Here is a 17,508-nt window from a genome sequence, read left to right as displayed (position 1 = left end):
TGAGCCAAAGGCAGAGGTTTTAACCCACTGAGCCACCCAGGCGCCCCTCTCCTTGTGTCTTGATGGATCTGACTGGGTTACTGGCTTATCTGGGAACCAGTGGAGGAAGTGAGTCGGTAAATGAAAAAAGCTGATGGGTTTAAGTAAACCAGGGTCCACACCAGGAGAAGGTGGGGGGGGTGAAGGGTGCAGTCAATCCCTTTTAAACCACAGAGCTCAGAAGGAGGAAGAAGAGATTTCTTGAAGGAATATACAAGTACTGTTAGAACAGAGAATGGCCACTGGGTGGCCAGAAACTGACAGATGGCCACTAGAAGGAAAAATATGATAAAAGTAGGATTGTATGATAGGCAAGACCCGTCTATCACGTTATAATATTGAAGAGGTATGATTTAACTACCTAGCTAGCCATCTCTCCCACTTTTGCCTAGCCCCATGTGTGCACACCTTGCCCTTTTCATTTTAGAAAGTCTTAGAAAGGCATCATCTTGTTCCATATAGACCCAAGGGTGATTTCTCAAATAGAAAGAATTCTTAAATTTTTTATTTGGAAATAAAAAAATATCTTTCTAGAAACACCAACATTTTTCAGAAATCACATCTGTGGTTGTCAAGTTTGTTCTGTATACCGACCAGCCAAGAGAAGACAGCATTCAGAATTCATGAAAAAAGTGTGGTCGGCCTTGAACTCTGCCTTTTTGTGTGTGTGTTCCTTTTTTAAAACCACTGGGCTCAGCCCTTTGGCCCTGACAAAAGCAAATTTTGACACTGACTTCAATGGAGAGAAGGAAGCCACATTTTCAATAGAAGGGCATTTTTTTGTCTGGCTTCAGTCACTGCAGCCGGAACCCATTGTGAACTACAAAGCTATCTGTGCACAAATTAGGAGCATACCCACTGGCCTTGCCAGCTGTTCTGCCTTCTTCAATGAAGTCACAACTGTCATTGCCACCACAGTTCAATGCCACAGCAACAATTGTAAGGGCTTAGTGTCTGTATTGCTCAAAGTTTCCGGGGGTGGGAGAGAGAGACAGGTGTCCCCCACCTGGCTTCCTCCATCGCAGGTTCACACCCCCCCAACCCTAACACTTACTTCTCTGCCCTTTGCAAATGAATGCAGTTCCAGGACGTGTGAAACTAGGCAGTGCTGGGAGGAAATCCTTGAATGAGAAGGAAAGACAGCGAATTCAAAAGAAGGGAAGGCCGTTTGACAGTGACTCCAGACATGCCCCTTATCAAGCACATCTAAGCTTGGCATGAATTCTCTAACCCTAAGAGGGATTCTTTTATGCATGGAAGACCTTGAATTCACATGAGCTGGCAGAATCATTACAGCTCTCGATGGGGAAGGAAAATGCAAGTTCAAGTCAGAAAGAAAAATGAAGAGCAAAGCAGAAGTCTTCCACCCCCAGCCCATGCTTATTTGTACTCACCCAATAGCTGGACAAAGAGGGATTTATTCTTATCCTCTCTGGCAGTGAACTTACTCAGAATGTTGATTTGATGCTGAGACCAAAGGCTCCAGGTTTCAAGAAAAAAAAAATCATCTCCCCCATGGGGTGGCGATGGCACACCCTTTCTTAAATGTAGCAGCTGATGAATGACCCATGGGAGATAATACTGCATGACTGGAAAAAAATGATACAGATGAAAAGTGAAGAGAAATGAAACACTGCAAATTGCTTCATACTGAGTAGACAGGGCCTTGGTATAGAGAGTCAGAGAAGGAGAACGCAGGAAGCCACGGGGTTGGGGTGGGGAGACACCGTAGGATGTTTTCCCCCTCCCGGTGTCCCAAGCATTTGGGTCATTACTAAGGTTCCAGGCATTTAAAGCTGGTGGGATCTATTTCTGCTACTGATGGCACCAAGGAAGTGACCTTGGACCCGCCTTTTTCCTTCTCTTTCTCCCCCTCCTTCCCTGTTCTAAAATACCTCTTTGCGATGTAAGTAGTTTGGACTTTGCCAAGTAGTTTCTAAGGCCCTTGAGCACAAAACGGAGGTAAACAACTCTAATTCAGTTTTCTTTTCTTTTTTTCAAAGGTTTTTATTTATTTATTTGACAGAGAAAGACAGAAAGAGAGAGGGAACACAAGCAGGGGCAGTGGGAGAGGGAGAAGCAGGCTTCCATCAAGCAGAGAGCCTGATGTGGGACTTGATCCCAGGACCCTGGGATCATGACTGGATCCCAGTCATGGGTGCTTAACGACGGAGCCACCCAGGCATCCCTCTAATTCAGTTTTCTGACAGCTCACCAAATAAGTAATACTGAGGATATTGCTTGCTTTTGCCAAAAAAAGAACAGGAGGACCATATCTTTGTGCCACAATAACCCCATCTTCTTCTCGGCTTCTTGTCAGTCTGTGTTCACGACAGGGAGTGACACAGACCAGCTCCTGATGAAATCAGTAGTCTTCCCCACAGCCCCTGCACTCCCCCTGTGCCACCACGTTCCAGTCATTGAAAAAATAAAATAAGATTTCTATGTTTAGTTCTTTTGGAGGTTTCCATCACAGCTCTTTATTTTATGCTTATTTCTCAATTTCTTGACTTAACATGAGACTATTTTCTTTCTTTCTTTCTTTCTTTTTTTTTAAGATTTTATTTATTTATTTGAGAGACGGAGATCACAAGTAGGCAGAGAAGCAGGCAGAGAGAGAGGAGGAAGCAGGCTCCCCAGGATCCTGGGATCATGACCCGAGCCGAAGGCAGAGGCTTTAACCCACTGAGCCACCCAGGCGCCCTGAGACTGTTTTCTACCTCTAGTAAGAAAGATGATGTTTTAGTTGACTTTTGTCTCTCCCATTTCTTCCTTCTGCTTCTTTAGCGCTTGAGAATTAGATGATGATTATTAGATTTTTCTATGGTTGGTTGCTTAATTATAAATAATACACTATACTTAAATATTATGTCATAATACTTACATACTATGTTAAATATTATACTTAAATGTTATGTATTACTTGTGTACTATGTTAAATATTATACTTAAATGTTATAATATTATATAATATAAATAGCATACTTGAATCTCTAGTTGTTCTTCCAGCAATTCCTCCTTTTATAAGATGAAGATGTTACCTAATTGGATGGGGTTTATTTCCTTTCTTCCCTACTCCATGCTCCCCACCTTCTATGCCCTTTCCATTACATCCTGAGATGCAGCCTAAACCTCCAAGCCCTCCATGCTTTTGACTGAGACTAGCTCTTGAAGTGGAAATCCAACACACAGAGATAACCACTCACTTACCCTATGTCCCTGTCAAAGGGATGTATTCCTTTCCAAGGTCAACTAAATTACCAAGCACCAGCTCAAAGAGGCACCTCTTTGATTGGGAGACATAATCCTAACAGAGGGTTTTAGCCTCCTACACATTTTCCTGGCCTAAGAAATTTAAGATGTAACCTCCTTGAAGCTTGCTGCTTCAATCACTGTATTTGCGTAAATTAACATTTCAACCTGTGAAGCAAGTGGTTTCTTAACAGCCTTTTTTGATGCAGAGAACAAAAGACCCAACTACAAATGTACAGAACTTTTGGCAGCCAAGTGCCCCATTTGGATTGTTAATGGTTTCAAAGTGTATTCATCCGCACTTAATGGTCCCCTTGAGTGGGCTTCTAAACATATAGAACTCAAACACCCTTCTTTCCAGTAATGGAGATCAAAATGTAACTAGAGTTAATAGGAATAAGTTTGCTTCTTGAAATATAAACTGGAAAATTTTCCACAACAACCAGATATTTCTTCATATTTGACAGAAAACAATCCCCATATACAACTTTTTTTTTTTTAATTTATTTATTTGACAGACAGACAGAGTAGGCAGAGAGGCAGGCAGAGAGGGAGGGGGAGGCAGGCTCCTTGCTGAGCAGAGAGCCTGATGAGGGGCTCGATCCCAGGACTCTGGGATCATGACCTGGGCCGAAGGCAGAGGCTTAACCCACTGAGCCACCCAGGTGCCCCTCCCCATATACAACTTAAAGCTTAAGTAAGGGCAGTAGTATAGCCATACTTAACTTTTTTTGAGCAGCCACTAAGATGTCCAACTGTCCTAGTTTGCTTGTAACTTCCTCATGTTTAGGACTGAAAGCCCCACATCCCAGGAGATCCATCCCACAGTCCTGGAAAAATCTGAGATGACTGATGACCCTACATATGGTAACAATGATGACAGTAATATTTTTTGTGCTTGTTACGGGCCAGGTACTATATTAAGTGATTTAGATGGTTTAAAATTTAACTTTCATAGTAACCATACAGAGTGGGTATTATTAGTATCCCATTTTAAAGATGGGAAAACTACCGCTTGACAAACTCAAATTACTTCCCCAATTTCATTTAACTAATAAGTGGCTGAGCTAAGAGATTCAAACACACATTATCTGACTCCGCATTTTTTCCTGCATTAAAAAAATTCCATCACATTTCGGATTAAGGTTGTCGGGTAAAACACAGGGCCCCAAATCAAATTTAAATTTTAGAAAAGCAAAAAATAATTTTTTAGTATATTCCCAATTGCATGGGACATACTGACACTAAAAAATTATTCATTTATCAGAAATTCACATTTAACTGGACAGTTTGTAATTCATTTGCTAAATCTGACAGCCTTAATTTGGGGCAATCACCTTTTCCAGTAAAAATAAATTTTTAGGGGTGTTTGTGTGGCTCAGGTGGTTAAGCATCTGACTTCAGCTCAGGTCACGATCTCAGGGTCCTGGAATGGGGCCTGAATTTGCCCCCCACCCCTCAATTGGGAGTCTGCTTCTCCCTCTCCTGCTGCCATTCTGCTCATTCCCCCCCCCCCAACCCATGAAAAAACAAAATCCTTCTAAAAGTAAAATAAAATAAAAATAAATTTTTATCAGGGCACGTGTGTGGTATGGTTGGTTAAGTAGTTTCAGCTCAAGTTGTGATCTCAGGGTCGTGAGATTGAGCCCCATGTTGGGCTCTATGCTCAGTGCAGAATCTACTTGAGTTTCTATCTCCCTCTCACCCTGCCTACCCCCTGCCCTCTCTTTCTCTCTCTCCTTCCCCCTCTTGAAAACGAATAAGTAAGTAAGTAAGTAAGTAAATAAATAAATAAATATTTTATTGGTGTTTTATGTGGCCAAATATATTTATGGGCTGGTGAGATCTAGGGAAATAGGTTCAAATTAAAGGAAACCAAATAAATTAGAGCAAAAATACATCCATGTGTTGTTTTATTTGAGAAATCTGGTTGATCTAAATAGGCTCTTTCTGAGCTAGGGTAGTAATTCTGATATATTTGACTCTGACAATAGAATGAAAGTAGGGGACATTTACTCGTTCATTTAGTCATTCATTATGTATTGAGTGCCTACTGTGTTCCAGGCACTATTCCAGATACTAGGTTACAGCCAAACAAAAGAAACTCCTAGTCGTCCTAGAGCTCACATTTTCTCAGGGGGAGATGGGCACTAAGTCGATACACTAACAAGTAACATAGCTTCTGGGAATGCTATATGCCATGAAAAAGAATATAGTAGGAAAAGTGGTCGAAATGAAGGGGGATGTTGTAATCGATATAGTCAAGAGAAGGTACCCAGTGAGGGGTAAAATCCTAAATGAAGAGAGCAGAGCCATGTGGATGTGTGGGAGGAAAGAGGCCAAGTAGAAGAAACGGTAAGAGCTAGGGCCCAGAGGTGAGAGTGTGCGGGCTGTGTCAAAGGCATAGCACAGAGGCTGCAGGCAATTAAGTAAATTGCAGAGTAGGAGGCAATGAAGCCGGAGAGAAAGAGGCAGGGGTTAGTTGCTTAGGGCTGATTGGCTGTGGTCATAACCTTGGATTTTATTCTAAGTGTGAAGGTTTACGAGCAGGATGATAAATGATCAGGTTTATACTTCAAAGGCTCCTGGTGGGTGCTGTGCAAAGGAAATGGTGCTGCAGAAGTAGAGGAGAGAGATGCTTGTGGCCTGAAGTGAGACAGGAGCAGGAGAGAAGTGTTGCATTTGGGATATATGCAGACAGTGTGGCCCAGCCAAATCTCTACCCGTGTTGTCTCAAGTGACTCTCCAAGATTAAGGAGCACAGCTACTTTACATTATGATAAGCTATTTGGACCATCACTTCCGTGCTTTTCAACGTGGCTGCACTTAGTAACCACCCAGGGCACTTAAACAATACTAATGCTTTGGTTCCACCCTCAGAGAGTCTAGAAGTACAAGCGTGGACGTTGGGGTTTTTAAAGTCTCCTTGGATGAGTCTCACGTCAGCCACAGTGAACATTTATGATCTAAGAATGGTGGGAAGGTTGGGATGTGAGGTAGATGACGTTTCCAGGCATGGGGCTGGAAAGGAAGGAGGGTAGATAAATGAGGGCCAAGAATTCATCAACGTGCTTTCCTTTTAAACAAGTTTTATTGAAAGCCCTCAGAGATGGCCATAAACATGTGTGGTTGCAAATGCCTCTGGCTCAGGAGAGATCTAAGTTCTTTGTGATTACATGCATTGGGGCTGCCGTGGCCTGCCACGCTTCCTGCTTCCCTCTCTCATGTGCACTCAGAAGCTGGGCCGCTTGACAGTCCTATGGTTGCCTAGCCCTCAGGGCTTGCCAAGGCCTTAGTAGGGACCTAAGCTGCTAGTGTCATCTCCTTCATCCATTTCTGCCTAAGGCAGCTCAATTTCCAAGGGACTTCAAGGTCTTAGAGATTGCAAGATAAATTGGGAGGTGACCCGAGAGCAGCTCTCTTTTGTTCCTTTCCAGGGAAGGCATATGGCGAACATTCCCCTCTGCTCAGGAGCAGCCCTGAAATTCTCTTGCCATTGATGGGAAAACTCAAACAAAAATCAAAGTAATAATCAATGTCACTTAGTGAATTAGTGATGGAGACAGGAACAGAATCCAGACTTTCTAACTTGGGGATCCCCTGCTTTTAAGTCTAAATGTTTTTTATTTTAATCCAGCTGTGCTGAGTTAATAAGATTTGGACGAAATCCAGCCCTGTATTTTGTAGAGTTAACGTATTTGATATTTACCTCAGCTATTTGTTGTCTGTTTAATAAGTTTTGTTTGTCTTCCCAGATGCACATTATTCGGCAGTGTATAATCACATACGATTGTTTACATCATTTACTGTTTGCTTTCAAGTCTTGCCAAGAAGGACTTGGTGTAAACTAGCTGTCTGCAGCAGCCACACTAAGTTAAGCCTTTAAAAGGGTCTAATCGAGCCTATGTAAATAAACAAAATGATATGGAAAATAACTCTGTACAAATTTACTACACGGCTGCCCAGGTGGTAAATATGCAGACCTTTTCTCCTAGGGAACAGATCAGATTAAATCTTACTCAGGACAGAACGGTCCTTGTAATGATTACAGAGAGTGATTTAAGTTTTAATTCAGAACTCCATTCAAACCCTGCACACACACACGTGCACACACACACACACTCCTTTCAATGGCAATAAATTTCAGGCATGTGGTTAGCAAAGTTTCACTCTTTCATTTTTAGAGAAAATGCTCAGTGAAGGAAATTTCATATCTGACCATTAGAAGGTCATGATAGCTAGGGGGAGCACAGGTGGTTTGCTCATCTTTTAAACTAATAAAGGAGATCAGCAAAATTCACCCACTAACTACTTAGGCTTAAAGAAACTAGAGCATAAGGAAAAGGATCTCTTTCTGAAAATGTCCAGTATGATCCATCTGGCTGAGAGTTAATATTTATAGTCACTTGGGTAAAAAGTGAATTTGACATTCATTTCCTCAGTAAATGTTCGTTGGATAAGCACCGTGTGTCAGGCACGGTGCTGGGCATCATAGCCAAGGCAGCAGACTGGCAAAGATAGAAGGCCTAGTCTTTGCTCTTGAAGAATAACTAATATCGGAGATTCTGTCTTCTTTATGCCTTTGTTCATGCTCATTCCTCCAGTAAAAAGGCCTCTTCTGACACTTCAGAAGAGGCACACATCCTTCAGATTCTAAGGAACCATACTACCTATACCCTTCCTTATTTGTGTGCCCAATTCCTCCTGCTTTGAATCCCATGTAATTACAGAGACTCCCACACTCCAGAAGGCCTCATCTCCTCGGTCTTTGTATCCTGTGCCTAACAAGACAAGCGTTCAAGAAAACACCTGTTGAATCAGTGAGTGAGGGAATGATGGTAATATTTCTTTGAACGATGGCAAGCTCTTTGAATACTTGATTGGAGTATTTGAATTTACCTCCTCTGAAGTGGTAACAGAACAGTATTTGAATTTGTCCACTTTGTTTAATTAATAACAGAAAGGTTTCTGTTCACTAACATCCTGGGAGAGCATTTCTGTTTCATCTAGCAAATTTTATTTAAAGCGCCTTTTTAAAAATTATTGTTGATTTTGGAGCGTGTGTGATGAGGGCATTGTGGTTATGTTTAAAGGGGAGAGTCCTTGTGTGTCAGAAATACATACTGAAGTATTTAGGGATGAAATTAGGTGAGGTCTGGAATGTGTTTCACAATAACTGGGGAGGGATAAAGAGTAGGAGTTAAGATGAAGAAAGATCAGCCATGAGGTGATCCTTGTTGGAATGACAGATACATGGAGGTTCATTCAACTATTCCCTTTACTTTTGTATATTCACTTTACTTTACTTTACTTTACTTCTGTTTAAAATTTTCCATACGTAATTAAAATAATTTTTCATTTACAGAAGAGAACAATCAGACATGAGTGTCACAACTGGACAATAAAATGTAAAACTGTAGGCCAAAATTGCTTCTGTTCAGAATGCCCACAACACTATACTTTTTGGACAAAGTAGAAAATCACAGACTGATACAACCGTAAATATCCTCATTACAGAGCCAAGTAACATTATGACAATCTTTTCTTTCTTTTATTCATTTTTCTAGAATTAAGAATTTCTTTGTTTTTCTAGTTGGATATCCTTAATTATTTGCATATGTTCTATTATAGTGCAATTCAAAGTATGGCCCCATAGACCAACGAGATCAATGTGGAAACTTACCTAAAACTCTGAAAAAACTGGATATCCATACACACACAAAAAAATAAAGAAATTGCCAAACTTTTTCCAAAGTAATTGCACCACTTTAAATACCACCAATACTGTGTAAGAATTCTAGTGCCTCTACACCCTTGCTAACATTTGCTGTGGTCAGTTTTCTTTTTAAATTTTAGCCATTCCAGTAAATTTGTAGTGGTATAATGTTGTGATTTTAATTTGCATGTTTCTAGTGACTAATGATGTCAAACACAATTTCATGTGTGCATTTGCCATCCATATATCTTCTTTAGAAGATTTCTGTTGAAATCTTTTGCCCATTTTCTACTGGGTTGTTTCCTTTTTATTGAGAATTCTTCATATATTCTTTCATAAGTCTTCATTGCATATATTCTTTGAAAATATTTCTCTAGTGTGTGGCTTGTCCTTTCATTGTTGTAAAATTTTTTCAAAGAGCATAATTTCTTAATTTTGATAAATTCAAATTTTTCCATTTTATTTTCTTCTATGGATCATGTTTTTGAGCTCAATTTCTTAAAAAAAAAAAAAAATTAAACGTTTGAGCCAGGGATTCCTTTCCCAGTATTTACCCAAGAGAAATGAGAGTGTATATCCACATAAAGATTTGTACATGAATCCTTGTAGCAGCCTTATTTACAATAACTAAAAACTGGAAACAACCCAATGTCCATTAACAGATGAATGAATAAATAAATTGTGGTATGTCCATACAATGGAATTCTACACAGCAATAAAAAGAAATCAATTATAGTTGACCCTGGAATGACATGGGTTTGAACCCATGCTGGTCCACTTAAATGTGGATTTTTTTTTCAATAATACAGTACCATACCTGTACCAAATCTGTATTTTCTCTTCCTCATGACTTTATCTTTTTTAAAGATTTTATTTATTTATTTGACAGATCACAAGTAGGCAGAGAGGCAGGCAGAGTGGGAGGAGGAAGCAGGCCCCCTGCTGAGCAGAGAGCCCAATGTGGGGCTCAATCCCAGGACCCTGAGATCATGACCCAAGCCAAAGGCAGAGGCTTAACCCACTGAGCCCTCCAGGCACCCCTTTATTTATTTATTTTAAAAAAAGATTTTATTTACCTCATGACTTTCTTAATAACATTGTCTTTTCTCTACCTTGCTTTATTGGAAGAACATAGTATATAATACATAAAACATACAAAATATGTGTGAATCAACTGTTTATGTTATCAATAATGCTTCCAGTCAATGGTAGGATATTAGTAGTTCAGTTTTGGGGGAGTTAGTGCCAGAACCACTCAAGGGTCAATCTACTGACACACACTACAACATGGCGGAATCTCAAAATAATTATGCTGTCAAAGAAACCAGACCAAGAAAGAATACATATTGTAGGATTCCATTTATGTGAAATTCTAGAAGATGTGCACAATCTATACTGACGAAAAATGATCAGTGGTTGCCTAGGGAGGGGGATGAGTGTGAGAGAAGAAAGCATTACAAAGGGACAAGAAGAACTTTCTGGGATGATGTTATGACATCACAGGTGTAAAATTATCAAAAACTACCAGATTTTACACTTTAAATTATGTGCATCTACATACAATTATCTCGTCAATTATCCCGTGGTACAGTTGTTAAAAAATACTGACATAATCATGGTGTTATGTGTGTTGAGGGGAATGTTGGGGAGTGCTTCTCTTAAGCAATTTCACAGCAAGGGAGATGGCTTTTATATCTATTAGAAACATGTTGGTACCATCAAGAAACTAAAATATCAAAATAAGTTCATAGAAAGGGCAGTGTACATTGAGAACGGTTAGGTACTGATTTAGTTGGTCTGCAGCAATGCAAAAATTGCAAATTTTTCCTCAAGACAGAAAAATAATGCTGTGAGCTATTTGTGTGTTCAGTTGGTGGTGACTGTCTTGCTGTCTATGTGGCCCGATCCACTCCTCCTTTCACGTTGATCTGTTGCAGCGTTTTGTCACTTCGTCTTTCATCCCCCAGTGCATGGTTTTCATCCTTCTTTGGTTGTTTCAAAGTGTCACCATGATCAATTCGTTTTTCTTGGAAATGTCAACCAGTTGAGGAGGATATCAACAGAGAAATTATTCCTTGCAATCTCTGACTGCCTTCACCTCTCCATGAATTATCTGTCTTTCCTCTTTTCTACCATTACCTCTTCCCTCAAATGATCTAGGGTATCTAGAATGGTTGCATTGGCTGGTTGAGGACACTGAACCTGTGACTTTGTGCCCTTGTCCCCAGGCCACCTTTCATGCTATGCTTTTCCTGTGACTCCAGAATACTTAGTTTCACCAGAAGTTTGCTGCAATATAAACTGATTTCAGAAAAACTCTCCCTGGGGGTGATCATAAGTGATCTGGATCCTCATGGGACATTAAACACTCTGAGGACACTTATGATTGGTATTTTGGGCTATTTTGAGGTGACAAGAGTTTTCCTCTGCTTCTGGGCACCTCAAAAATGCAGCCCTACATCGGAGAATTCCCTAGGACCACCACATGCTAGGAATGTTGACAATATGCCGGGACATTCTAGATCTCTATGTGTTCACACACAGACAGGATTATGCAGATGCCGCTTTAATTAAAGCCATGGGGCTTATTTGAACAAAGTTCAGAAATCAGTAGAAATTCAGGACTGGAATAGTCAACATGTCTTCGATCAACTGTGAAGTAAGCTCTACTCATTTCTGGAAGCTGGCAGGGCTCAAGCCAAGCCATCTGGTGTCCCTCCAAGAACGGCTAAGGCCACCCTCACTGCATCTGCAGAAGTTAAAGCAGATTTGCAAACCTTACAAATGATTTAAGTAGGATACTACATTGTGTCATTGGGTAGGTACTTTTAGAAAAGCCATGAAGTGTGTGCCACTTTTAAAGACTGGAGCTTATGCTCAAAATATAGTTTGAGGCATAAAGCCCACCCACAACAAGTTTGCCAATATACGGTCTTTTAAACAGAAAATGTGAAATAAAAGATGGTGAAATTATTTATAACTGTAACTAGAGATTTGGCAAGCTTTACTTCATATCTTGATAAATCATCCAAACACTGAACAGCATTTGTGTTCAACTGAGATAGAACTGGAATTAATAGGGTAATGTCATCCAAGAGTGTATATTATTAATTCTTAATGGCATGACATTATTTTCCCTGATGGAGACATTTAATGTCCTGGAATCAGAGTGAAGAGTAATGTGTTAGGAAGCAAGTGTTGTTGCTCCATCACACCCCTACACGGGGCTACCTACATCCAAGATTGTCATCTTTCTTTTTTATCATTTGTTCTTGTTTCCCTCTTTGACGTTGTCACCTCTATCTGAAGTAATGGACCAAATAGGAGTCATAAATGGCTCCTTTGTACCCATTGGTACGGGGCCATGTACTCATTAAATGCTCATTAAATTGATCTCAGAATAAGAGAAGTTTTTGGAAATTCTCCAACTGCTATTCAGGGAGGCAGTAGACTGTACTGGTGAAGAGTTGTCCTAGTTTGGGTTCCTCCAGCCGCAGACTCTGAGACAAGGATTTAGGTGCAAGTAATTTATACCAAAGTTGATCTCAAGAACTACTGAGGAAGAATTAGGGAGGGAGGAAGGCCAATAGAGGTAGATGAAGGATGGAGTTGCCTCTGTGGGCAAGTGAGGTTAATTTCTGCCAAGGATGCTTTGAGAGACTTTACACAGCATATCTCAGCACCATGACTGAGGGATGAGGAAGTTGGCCTCTTCATTTACCAACTCTTGTCCTCACTGGTGAGTATCACTTCTATGAGTTAAATCTCTGGGGACACATTAAATGGATGCCAGACAAGACCCTCACACAGAGATATCCAAGAAGCGTGGACATAGAGGGAGACTATTTGCAAGTGACCTCACAGGTGGGCATGTGGAGGGCTGTCTTCAGGTGACCTTTGAGGTGGAAATGAGGGGGATTATCTGCAGGTGCCCTCCTCGATGGGCCAAGAAGATATAGGTGCAGAACTTAATCACCTCTGCTACAAGAACTCTGGTATGGAAGACCTCGATTCAAATCCTCACTCTAACACTGACTAGATGTTTGGTCTTGGACACAATCTTTCTAATCTCTCTAAGCCCTGATTTCTTCCTCTGGGAGAATAATAATAATAATAATAGTGCACACCTAGTGGCAGTTCCAGATTGAGGCATGTTAGGAAGGAGTGCTTAAGGACTTGTCTAGAAGCTGCATTTCCACAGTAAGCACACTGTTGTATTAGAAGAATACATGTTTCTTTGCAGTGCCTGATAAAGATTATAAGGTTGTTAAACTTCCCTAAGTTAGTCCCCTAAGGTTGCCATTGTACTTACCATAGAGAAATATTATAAAGATAAAATGCCTATAAGGCAAATGTGATTGCATCACTCCCCTCCTTAAAACTCCTCAATGGCTTTGCACTACCTTCAGGAAAAGACCAATATCTTTTAACACAAGGTACAAAACCCTGTAAACCCTGATACCTCCCTATTACTCAAATATTTCCAACTTTTCTCCTCTCTTCTGTAAGTTTCTTGGGTGTACCATGTATGTGTTTGCCACCGGATCTTTGCATGTACCATCCCTCCTGGGATGCTACTCAGCCCTCCTGTCCACAGGCTAACCTGAACTTCCACCACTTAACTCTTTGGGTTAAGGCTCCAATTCTTCTCCTTGCTTGGGCCAGCTCTGCCTCCGCCCTACACTACTCCCACTTTCCTATCACCCATTATCTTCACTGGATGGCAGGGAGTTGATTCCCCGGGGACTTCAACTTTAGCTTCCTGAAAGAAAATCTCTTCTGAGGCTAGGGAAATAAAACGCAGAACACAAAGACTTCTTGGGACAGGGAAAGACAGCCACTCCCCCTTCACTCCCACAGCACTAAGAACAAACCCCAAATTAATATCCTACCATAATTATCTCATCAAAAGCTGGTTTCATATCTCACCCATATCCATTCATTATTAATATAGGAAAGCATTGCTTAGTGCTTTAAATTCCTCACATACATGTAGTATCTTTTCAAGATATTACTGCATTTCTGTTAATGAAAAACTTCGCAGTCAACAACTGTTTTGACTATCTGCCTTTTCTGAGTACAATTCTTTCTTTCTTTTTTTTTTTTTTTTAAGATTTTGACCATTTTTTGACAGAGAGAGAGACAGCAAGAGAGGGAAGAGAGAGGGAATACAAGCAGGGGGAATAGGAGAGGGAGAAGCAGGCCTCCCGCTGAGCAGGGCTCAATCCCAGGACCATGGGATCACGACCCCAGCCGAAGGCAGATGCTTAACGACTGAGCCACCCAGGCACCCCTTCTGAGTTCATTTCAATGAATGAAACTAATTACTAATGTCTGCTTTTCTTTTAATTCAACCAAACAGAAAATATTGAATTATCAGTTTCTCTGAATAAAAACCAAAAACACTGATGGAGAACAGGAAACATTATGGTGGAACATATTAATGTTTTTTCCTGTGTTCAAAAGAATCTCCCAGGGGATTCTGAGCTATGACTCCACCCTGACTCATGCTCTCTAAAACTTAGCTGGCAATAGGAAGCTACCTTTTTTTTTTTTTTTTAAATACATAAACACTGGCTACCAAAACAGTGAGGAATGGTCAGGTTGCCCCACATGCAACTTCATCATAGGATACCTTCCTCTGAAAAGTTAAAGATAGATATAGAAAGAGAGAATGGTTATGAGTCTCCTCTACTGATTTCATCTTTTCTGTTCTTGAGAATTAAAAAAAAAGTTTTCTCTGAAATTAGGTCTTAATAACTTAACAGAGACTGCAATTCATGAGAAGGAACATTAAAAATAGGCCAGACTGTATCATCTCAATGGATCACCATGATGTGATTAATCACATTAGTTTTCTGGCAGCAGAAGTAAACCTTACTGAAATGGTTGTGCTGTTGTCATTCTTATAGGCCAGCAATTGCCCAGAGCCACGTGTCTAATTTCATCTAAAATTTTTTTTGTTTCATCTGCTGTGAGGGATACTTATACACTCTTGGCAATAAAACACGAGATTTGGGCATCAGCTCTCCCCTCATCCTCTTCTAGAGAAGGCTACCGGCAGCCATGTTTGTGTCACATGACTTGTTTTACCGCCAGAGATGACTGGATTAGGGGTGGACCCTTGACCTAAAATTGTTTTTTTTTTTTTTTAAAGATTTTATTTATTTATTTGACAGACAGAGATCACAAGTAGACAGAGAGGCAGGCAGAGAGAGAGAGGGAAGCAGGCTCCCTGCTGAGCAGAGAGCCCAATGCGGGGCTCGATCCCAGGACCCTGAGATCATGACCTGAGCTGAAGGCAGCGGCTTAACCCACTGAGCCACCCAGGCGCCCAGACCTAAAATTGTTTTAATCATGTTCCTTCTTTCAGTGATTTGGAATTGGAATTAGGAGATCTGCTATCTTTTAGAAGGAAGAGATATAAACCTGAGTCTTCTGAGATTACCGTCTTTGCTTATTGCATATCTACAGACTTAGACAAAATAGATCTAGGAAGAGAAAAAAAGAATAGTGCAGAAATACTTTAAAACAAGAGAAGGGAGAAGAAGGGAGAGTTCTGCAGGCTTCCCATGGTTCCTCTGACCCAGCTGCATTCCTGTCTTTGGGTTCTGTGAGTCACTACTGTGTTTTTATAATAAATTCCCTTACATGATACTTGAAACCAGAGTCACAACTAACACAAGCAACCAGCCAGTGGTAACCTTTTGTTATAAGACAAGAGATTAATGTTTATCAATCCTTTTATGGAAGTGTTTGTATTTTAAGTGGGTTTAAAAACCAGATTCCTTAAAACATTGTTATTACTGACAGTAATGGAGCTAGAAAAATTCAGTGACTTTTGAAGGGCTTTCAATCAAGTTGAATCCCACAGATTCTTAGAAATATCTCTGTAGGTTGGGACAAATAGCACATTTTTGCTACTGCTTGTGAAATCATTGTGTAGGTTTTTTTTGTTGTTTTGTTTTGTTTTGGTGGGTAAGTTGCCCCTGATCTTGCCTGTTTCTGATCCTATCATCAGTGAGCAGTGAAATTCACTACCAACTGCATAAACACGACTAGTATGAGGGGACCTCCTACAGGGTGGGTTGCCAGGGCCCCACCCCTTGTGAGAAGGCTCCACCAGAGAGAGCTTTGTTGGTGTTTTCCCAGAGCTATATCCCTGGGTTTGTGCCTGGATAAAGTATTACCTTGTACTGTGTTGACTCCATGTCTGTATATAGATAGAATATGCCTTTTTTCAGTCCCCCAAAGAGAATGTTTATCTTTTCTTGTGTCCACTTCCCTTCTTCCACAAACGTGGCACAAAAGTCATATGAGTCTTTTCTTGAACTCACCCAATTCTTTTAATAAATAAACATCCTGAGCACCTTCTGGACTAGTCAGAGCTGGGTGTTGAGACCAGCTGCCCACACTAATTTGAGGCTGGCAAACCACTTAGGGTTTCCCATTCTGTTAACCACAATGACCATTCTAGGGACACCCCACGCTATATCCATTTGACCTGTTGCACTTGATCTTGTCCTCAGCTTTCTTGGTTTCTCAACCTCCACTCCTCTCCCCAACTTTTTCCTTGTTTGTCTTTTCTCATCATCCTGGCTTTGCTATCTGGGACCCACCTAGGATACAGGTCCAGAGCTCTGACCTGTAACGGAATAAGCCACTTTTATCTCTACAATATCCTGGAAGTAGTTTGATGTCAGGGACATATCTGTTCATCTTTGTATCCTCAGAGCCCAGAAATGTACCTATAAATGGCAGTGCTCAGGAAGTGTTAAAAGAGAAACAATGAACATGACTGTATGTATTAATGCTCTGTCTCACATAACCCCTTTTCCACTGAACGTGCTCCTGCGTTAGAGAAGAAAAGAGAGACCAGACATGAGTGTAGAGGGGCTTTCTTTACTAGAAGCCAGAGGCTTTATGTAGTCCATGGCTGAACCCCTAAAGGGATTCTCTAGAATCCTTTGAAAACTGTTGTTTCCTCCTCTAGTAAAAATGGGTATGTTATCATGAATGCCACTCTCTTTCTTTCTAGGAGTCCCTATATCCCATTCTTGGATGGTTCCCTGTACCTCTTACTTATTTTTAGTAAAAGGAGCATCATTTTCAGTTTCATTGCCTTTGGAAATGACCCTGTTGCTTTAAGCCACAAATACTCTTCTCCATTTACTTCTGGCATGAACCACCAGTATAGTGATAAGATCTATGGCTCAAACTGCTATATGACTAGACAGTTAACCCTTAAACAGGAAGGGAGTTAGGGACGCTGATCCCCTCCCCACACTGTGCAGTAAAAAATACACATATAACTTGGGACGCCTGGGTGGCTCAGTCTGTTAAGCATCAGACTTTTGATTTCAGCTCAGGTCATGATCTCAGGGTCAGGAGATGGAGCCCTTACTGGACTTTGCACTCAGTGTGGAGTCTGCTCGAGATTCTTTCCCTTTGCTCCTCCCCCTGGCTCTCTCACTTTCTCTCTCTCTCTCAAATAAATAAAT

The sequence above is a fragment of the Mustela lutreola genome, chromosome 12 (genome assembly GCF_030435805.1).
Source record: "Mustela lutreola isolate mMusLut2 chromosome 12, mMusLut2.pri, whole genome shotgun sequence".
Taxonomy (NCBI): Eukaryota; Metazoa; Chordata; class Mammalia; order Carnivora; family Mustelidae; genus Mustela; species Mustela lutreola.
This window is presented reverse-complemented; position numbering follows the sequence as displayed.